Genomic DNA, 7,455 nt, shown 5'->3' with positions numbered 1-7,455 from the left:
AAAAAAAAAAAAAGAAAAGAGGAAAAAATATATTTTTTTCCCTTATATTCGTTATAATTTATTCACCCATAGTTTTGACAGAGTGTTCGAGTGAGCTTCCGTTTGCGCAATCCGAATCTTGCAGTAACATTTAACTCCGAACGAAGCGAACTTATTATTTATGCAGAGAACTCGATATTACGTTAAGGTTCGAGCTCTCGCTTTTAATGGCGCTATTGTTTGATTCCTTCCAGATACGTGCCTCCCTTTTTTTTCTCTTCTCTCGACTCGTGATGAACGTGTTCACTTATCTCTTCCTTCGGCGTTATGTAACACCGAAAGGAAAGAATGGCGGGCAACCGAGAAAAACCGAGAAAGCGAGAGAGAAGAGTGTTTCGATTCGCCAAACGATGAACCATTTCAGGTTGGTCGAGGAGGATCGATTCTCAGCATAACGAGAGAGCAACTTTCTACTCACGGTACTCGTATAAAGTTCAGCTCCACGTTTGTAATTTGCGGTTTGCTGCGCGCGCAGCAATCAGATCGGTAACGTGGACCGCTAAACGATCTTACCCGAGAAGAGCATCGGCTATTCTCGTCCTTTCGTTTGTGTGAAAACTGAAATGGCGGAACGGCTTTCTAATGTATCACGTGGAAAGAAAGAAATTAGAAGATTATAGTGAATTGCATTTTCTCGTGTTTTTGTTCTCGAAACAAGAATGGAAATTAAAAATTGTATTCAATAAAGAACATACGTGGGACGTAACGAGCGATTTAGAACGATAAGAATAATTTTTTTGAAAGAAGGTTATGTTTGAGATAAGATTAATAAGATAATAAGTGATGAATGTAAATGAATGTAAATGAAATCAAGCTCGAATTGTCAAATTGGAAAATATATAGATTCATGTGTTGAATAATACGATATTTTATCCATGGATAAATAAAGGTAAAGATAAACTCTTGATAGTAGACGTACGTATGTCTGTTTGTTCATTGAAACAAAATCTTGATTGATTGATTGAATCCACTTTTTTAAACGTATATTTATCTATTATATTTATTAGTGACTTCTATTATTTGAATTATTTATGTATCGATTCAAATCAATAAATCTTTATTGTATAAATGGATTTAATAAGAATTTATTTAATCGAGCACAGATTAAAATTTCATTTCAGCAAAGTTTCAAAGTACTTCAATTTCAATCTCTTTGATTAATCATATACATTTGCATCGATTTATCAGAATTTTATTTTAAAAAAATAGGAGAAAAATGATAGAGATAGATGACAAATTTCTGCGAGGATTCGATGAATGAATACGCGAGAGTGATATTATTCACGTTATCTCGAGCGTGTCTATATAATTTCTCATTTACACAATGGTGCACGAACGATGCATTTGCACCGTGTTGCAGCAATGCAACTCTACTTTAACATATCGATTCACGTACGTCGAAAGTTTCAGAAGGCCACGGCAATACGATTGAACGAGCAAAGCCTCTAAAAGAGACGAGAACTTTTACACGAATTTAAACTTTCATCAAGGTTACGCATATTATTAATTTTTCTAGTAAGGTTCAAATATATTGGTGAAGCCGAAGTATGGAGAATGTTTTTATGCATTCATGAGAAATACGAATATACAAAAATGGATATCTTTGAAAGAGTTTATTTTATCGATTCGCAACGAATGTATGATTATTCTCAATGCCATGGTATACCTGCACGTGCATAACCTAACAGCCATGAATAAAATAACTTTCATGATATAATTAAATGTAGATAGATGATATAACAAACACGAACTTTTCCCTTCTCTACTCTCTTATACAATACGACTAGCAACGAATTCTGATACGCACATTTCTCCAGGCATCGCATGACTTCACTGCTTCCCACTGCATTTCGTATCAAAATAAAAATAAATTTGATTACATTTAAAGAGAGATGTTATTTTATAACATCAAACAACATTTCAAACTTTTGAACCCTGCAATTAATTACCACGTAACGAGCCTGTCTCATCAATATCACTTACCACAAAATAAATTTTTTTTAAATTTATATTATTATATTATAATAAATTTAATTACATTTGCTGTCCAATGGGTCAATCCAAATTTGTTCGTTTTTCGATAGAAGGAAGAGGATCCCGTCGTTTTGATGAACAACGAACCGATCAAAGGTCGATCTTCGATCGGTGTTAATGAAATTAGCGGGCGATGGCCGAGGGATAAGGCGCTGTGCAGAGCGGAAAACGCGCGGAAGAGTCGGTCCAGCCTGATACCTGATATCGGTATTAACTCGACCATAAAGCATTCCGCAGGCCCCGTCCACAAAGTGATTGCGATTGCGCCTCGGGCATTACAACGCGCAGATTTATGAACAGGGGTTTCCTACGAACGTAAGTCAAATCCCCTCGGGACCCGTTCAACAGAAAATCGTTTGCACATGTGTTGCTCGAGGCACGCATCCCCGAGAAACAGTGCACGTTGTATGCTCACAGTGTCTGTCTTATTTTAGATTATAATATAGAATAGATATAGAATATTTTTTAATGCAATTTGAAATTTACTATTTTCAATTTTTCTTCCTAAATTCTATTGTACGCTCTTATATCACTTGACAAATTTCATTTCTTTTTAGATGAGGATAAGATGGTATGTATATGTGTGTGTATGTGTTATGACTGGTTTATTTATTGATTCGCAGAAATATATTATGTTGCCTCGCGTTTAAATTATGTTTCATTTATACTTAAATTAGTAAATTGAGAATATTATATTTCAGAAAAGTTGGGAAGGAGATAAGATAAGGGTTTCACTTGTAAAAGAACAAAGGGAGTAATGATATATGTATATGTATAAGAGATATATGTAAGCGATGAAAAATGGTAATGAAGCGGATCTAAAGAGATTTCAAGATTCTGCCGAGAGGATTCCGATTCAAATTGCCAGAATCCTTCGAATCTGGAGGGTGTTGGAGACGTTACAAAATGCGTTCCGCAATGCAGACACCGCGGAACCTTTGTACAACTCGATGCCAGCTGTGCGGAGTGCCAAGTAAAAACTGAATATTTGTCGCCTTAATATGTCCAATAAATATGCTTCAAATTGTGAGAAAAGACGCAGCAAATGAAAAGCAAAGGGAATATTTGATTTATCATGTTCAAAATAATTTTAGATAAAATGAACGGATATTTTTAATTTTATCAAGAATTATCATTAAAATATTTACAATATTTCATTTATGCTACTGAAATTTACGAAATCTTTGATCAGTTGCCAAATAAAAGCTAAAAAATCACTATACGTTTTCAAAAATCAAAATTTATTCAATCAATATATTTCCGAAAAATCATAGAAAAAAATAAATATATAATACGTAATTACAACAAATAGAATATTTAAATCATCAAAATACTTAATATCATGTTTACCTTGCTAAAATAAAAACTCTATTTAATAGAAAAAAAAAATCACTATACCAAAAACCAATATTTTCTTTCTATTTCAAAATGACAACAACAGCCAAAAACAGATTCGAACCAACATGAAAATATACAAAACTGCAAGGAAAAACTTACTTAACGAAATTTTCGACCAATCGCGAAATAAATTGGAAAAAAATCGCAACGTAGATTTGAAAAAAAAATCAGGGAAAAGCAGATTTTCTTCTATTTCACCGCGAATAACAGGAATATCTGGACAATTGGTAACCCCCGCGGGGGTTAAGCCGCGGCTCGCAATAACCGATCGACGCACAAACACAATCCCACCTCTCTCAATCGCCCGTTTCATTTGCAAATATACATACTTCCGCATGCTGGCCGGTAATGGCCGTTCGAAATTGCTCGATCTCAATAAAATGGCCACGAAACTTAGCGAACACTGTATATACACGGCGGTGCACCAATACCAGCGCAGAGAGGGACATGTGTGCATCGATACAGGTGAGCGCACACACGCACGCGAATATCTCGTTGCAATTTTACAGGAACTCGACCATCCTAGGGAATTTATATTTCTCGTTATCTTTCCCGCGTGCATGCGCATGTGTGCCGCGCATACATCGCAGCGTGCTACTCCGTCGGGACAATTTTCGTGTGGAAAAGTTAACGTTTGTGGCACGCCAGCCATGGAAACGAGGAATATTTCATTCTGGAAGATCGTTTGCTTCGTTTCTGGTGTCTTGACTACCTCTGCTGTGGAAGACGAATAGGAACGTTGCGTCTCTTGGTCGAACGAAATTGGACACGTAAGTTTTCGTGTGCACGTTTAGGTTAGGTGGTCGCGTTAAATAATAATCTGTCCGTTTACTGCACAATGATTGATATTATAGATGCTTAATGTTTTCGAAATTTCTAGAATCGTTTTTCTTTTATCATTTATCATATATCGAGAATTTTCTTCGATTGAGCACGTTATAAGCACAAAATTTCAAGAACGTTATTTTTCGTAACGGTTTGAAGTTCTTTCGAAAATTCATATCTATCCATCGTACGCAATCAACGTTCTAAATCTGATTTCAACTTCTGTTGCGGAGCTTTTTTTTTGTTATAAATCGAAATGCTTCTTCAAACTTTTTTATCCGGAAAATAACATCGTTGATAGACCAATTCGTTCCTGTATTAGAGAAAGGAATAATCTCTACATTCGAATCTCGAGATCAAATTAATCAAAAGTAGAAAAACTTGTAAAAAAAAAACATGGTTTATCGCGAAATCTTGTAAAGTTTCGTATTTGTAGGATTACGTGACAGAAGTCAAAAGCGTACATTTGAAAATCAGATTTCTAACTCCGTTTCAGAGAATCCTTCCTTTCAATTCTGGAGGAAGCTTCCCCATGATATCTTCGTGGAAGATTCACAAAGATCGAATCATCAATTCCAGGAATGGAATTACCCCAAAAATTTAAGTCGAAGATCAAGGATATCGAGTTCCATTAACTCTGAAAAGGCTAAGCGAGGATTCGTCCAAGGTATTAATTAAAAAATATTTAAATCTTATCATTCGTGCACGTATTTGGAATATCCAATTAAAATACGATCTCTTATCTATATTAAAGAAAAATGGTACGTACGAATACTTCCCAAATGATAATAGAAATAATACAATTTTTCTTTTTATTTCCAATTAAATTATTCGTATAATTTTTATTTATTTAGAAATTTAGAAAACTATTTTGTATTAAATATAAAAAAAAGAATGGCAAAGTTAAATAGTCAAATTAATCTTATACGTGATGACTTTTCTGAGATTCTTTCCGATCCAATGTTAATCTCCGGATTTTAAGCGTAACACAACGCCCCTTTTAGTTGCATGCACGACGAATCTCGTCATCGATCGGTCGTACATATTAACATTCGATCTCCTCTCGATCCGGTCTCTCCCATCTCCCTCTGCTCTTCCTTATCCTCGCTTTTTTCTCTTTCCCCGCGGTGCATTGATCCCAGAGATCGGAGTGTAATTAACTCGTTATATCTATCCTTTGCAACCCAACATTACGTAACGCTTCTATCTTTCCTTCCCTCTTCCTCCTTTCGCCCCCTCCTTCCATTTTAATTTCTCTTCCTCCACTTTTTTTTTTTGGATTCATTCCTCCTTTTTCTATCGGATAAGATAGATATACCATATTTTTTTTCTTTTTTTCTTTTTACAACTTGTTGTTCTTTCGATTTCACGCGTTTCAAACGAGGTTTTTACGTTTTAGCGATGGGATCGAGTTGGTCGCGAGCGAGATTTGAACATTGACAGAGGAATGTATTGCTATAAATTTAAATCTGAACTGTTAGTTCAGAAGTGAAAAAGAAGTTTTAAATGGGATATAACATTGATGGAAAATAGATAAATAGATTGTATTTTGTATTAAAAATATTGAAATTTATCTTCTTGACTATCTTTAAAATTCTTGCACATTATAATTGTAAAATAATTATATATGTGTAGAATAACATTATTTTTCTTTAATTTCTTTAAAAACATGTTATATTTTCATAAATATTGTTCGTGGGTAGTTAGAAATGGGAAAATTAAAATGAAATTAGAGGAAATTTTAATTATTATTTATAATTCTTTTATGTTTGTTGTTTAAAAATTTAATCGAATGTCTTTCTGTTTTCTTTTCTTTTATACGATATTCAAACATTATTTATAACAGGTTCTAAGTATCAAAGTATATTAGTACAAGTAGATAATTCTGAGATTCTACGAGGACGAGATTACTTATTAATAATATTCAAATTTTATGCACTGAATTTTTTTACATTGCATGTACTTTAGATTTATATTGAACTTAATCCTCATACTACTCTTACGGATGAAAGAAAATTTCCTCGCGTTTTTCCTTTTACTTTTTTCCAGATAATTCGAGGGACGGATGTTCTAAATCGAGGAGTTTTTTTTAAGATGAACGACCTTCTCTTTAACTCAATAACACTTCGTTTGATCCCTTTCGACATGATCTGTTGCTTCATGATTTTCGTTTTGCACTTGATTGACGAAAGAAAGGGAAACACTGATTATTGTTGGACATATCTTCGATCAAAATGTTTCTTCAAAGACATATTTTTTTAGTTTGATACTACAAATCTTGGTGGATTTTTCGTAAGAGAAAGTGAGAAAAACTGGAACTTTGATGATGAGATAGGGAAATGGAAGTTTAATCAAGCATTTGAGATACCTTTGAGATACCTTGGGAATATTAGATATTGGAAACTTAGAATATTCAAATTTTAAAAATTGGATATCTTCAAATATTTGAATATTTTAGATTTAATAAGATTTTCAAGACGAACGAGTTAAAAGTGATCTGAACTGAATCTGAACTGAGGATTGACTTGATCAAATAATAATTTAGTAAATTGATTCTGAAACTATTGTTTTTGAATATAAATATGAACACTAAGTTTGGAAGTGGTACTTGATTTTACGTAATAGTTTTACACCTTTCTCTCTTTCAAATAATCTCATCGAAGATTTAAGAAGGAGCAATTCAATTCGAACAAATTACTCGATCGATTAATGCATTTCAACCAGTCACCCTTTCACCTCCTAAAAGCTTTCAATCCAATCTTTTTATATTCGTTCCCTTTCAGCTCGCAAGCTCGAAAAGAGAGTTCAGATTCGGTAGAAACATTCGATCCCAAGCAATTTCCTCGAAAGGAAACACGAAACAATCGCATCGATCACGAGAATAAATTAATTCTCTTTTTCAATCAAAGAAAAATACGAGATCGATTACAAATACCTCTTTTTTTCTAAAAAAAATTTATAAACTTTTAAAAGATTAAAAGTTTCCCTCTACCTTCCTACATCCTAAATTTTTAAAATCTTCCCCCGAACAAAAAAAATATTCAAAATATCTCTAATCTTTTTCCAAATTCCTATTTCCTCTAAACCGCGTCACCGATGAGAATAAATCATCCTCTCCCATACCAGGCAAACCAGAAAATCCCCATCAAACGTGAAAAG

At 33.7% G+C, this 7,455-nt stretch overlaps 1 long non-coding RNA gene across 3 annotated transcripts; it reads left to right on the top strand.

The window, feature by feature from the left end:
- Positions 1–46: 46 nt before the first annotated feature.
- LOC102674847 lies at positions 47–3,293 on the top strand. 3 transcript variants are annotated; one of them, XR_004151452.1, is made up of 3 exons: positions 48–928; positions 1,161–2,388; positions 2,775–3,293. It is a non-coding gene; the product is annotated as an uncharacterized LOC102674847 (long non-coding RNA). The 3 variants fall into 3 exon arrangements; XR_004151453.1 differs by lacking the exon at positions 2,775–3,293 and having other exon boundaries at positions 65–928; positions 1,161–1,529; positions 2,124–2,388; XR_004151451.1 differs by lacking the exon at positions 2,775–3,293 and having other exon boundaries at positions 47–928.
- Positions 3,294–7,455: the final 4,162 nt, after the last annotated feature.

The sequence above is a fragment of the Apis dorsata genome, unplaced genomic scaffold (genome assembly GCF_000469605.1).
Source record: "Apis dorsata unplaced genomic scaffold, Apis dorsata 1.3 scaffold_708, whole genome shotgun sequence".
NCBI lineage: Eukaryota > Metazoa > Arthropoda > Insecta > Hymenoptera > Apidae > Apis > Apis dorsata.
This window is presented reverse-complemented; position numbering and strand designations above follow the sequence as displayed.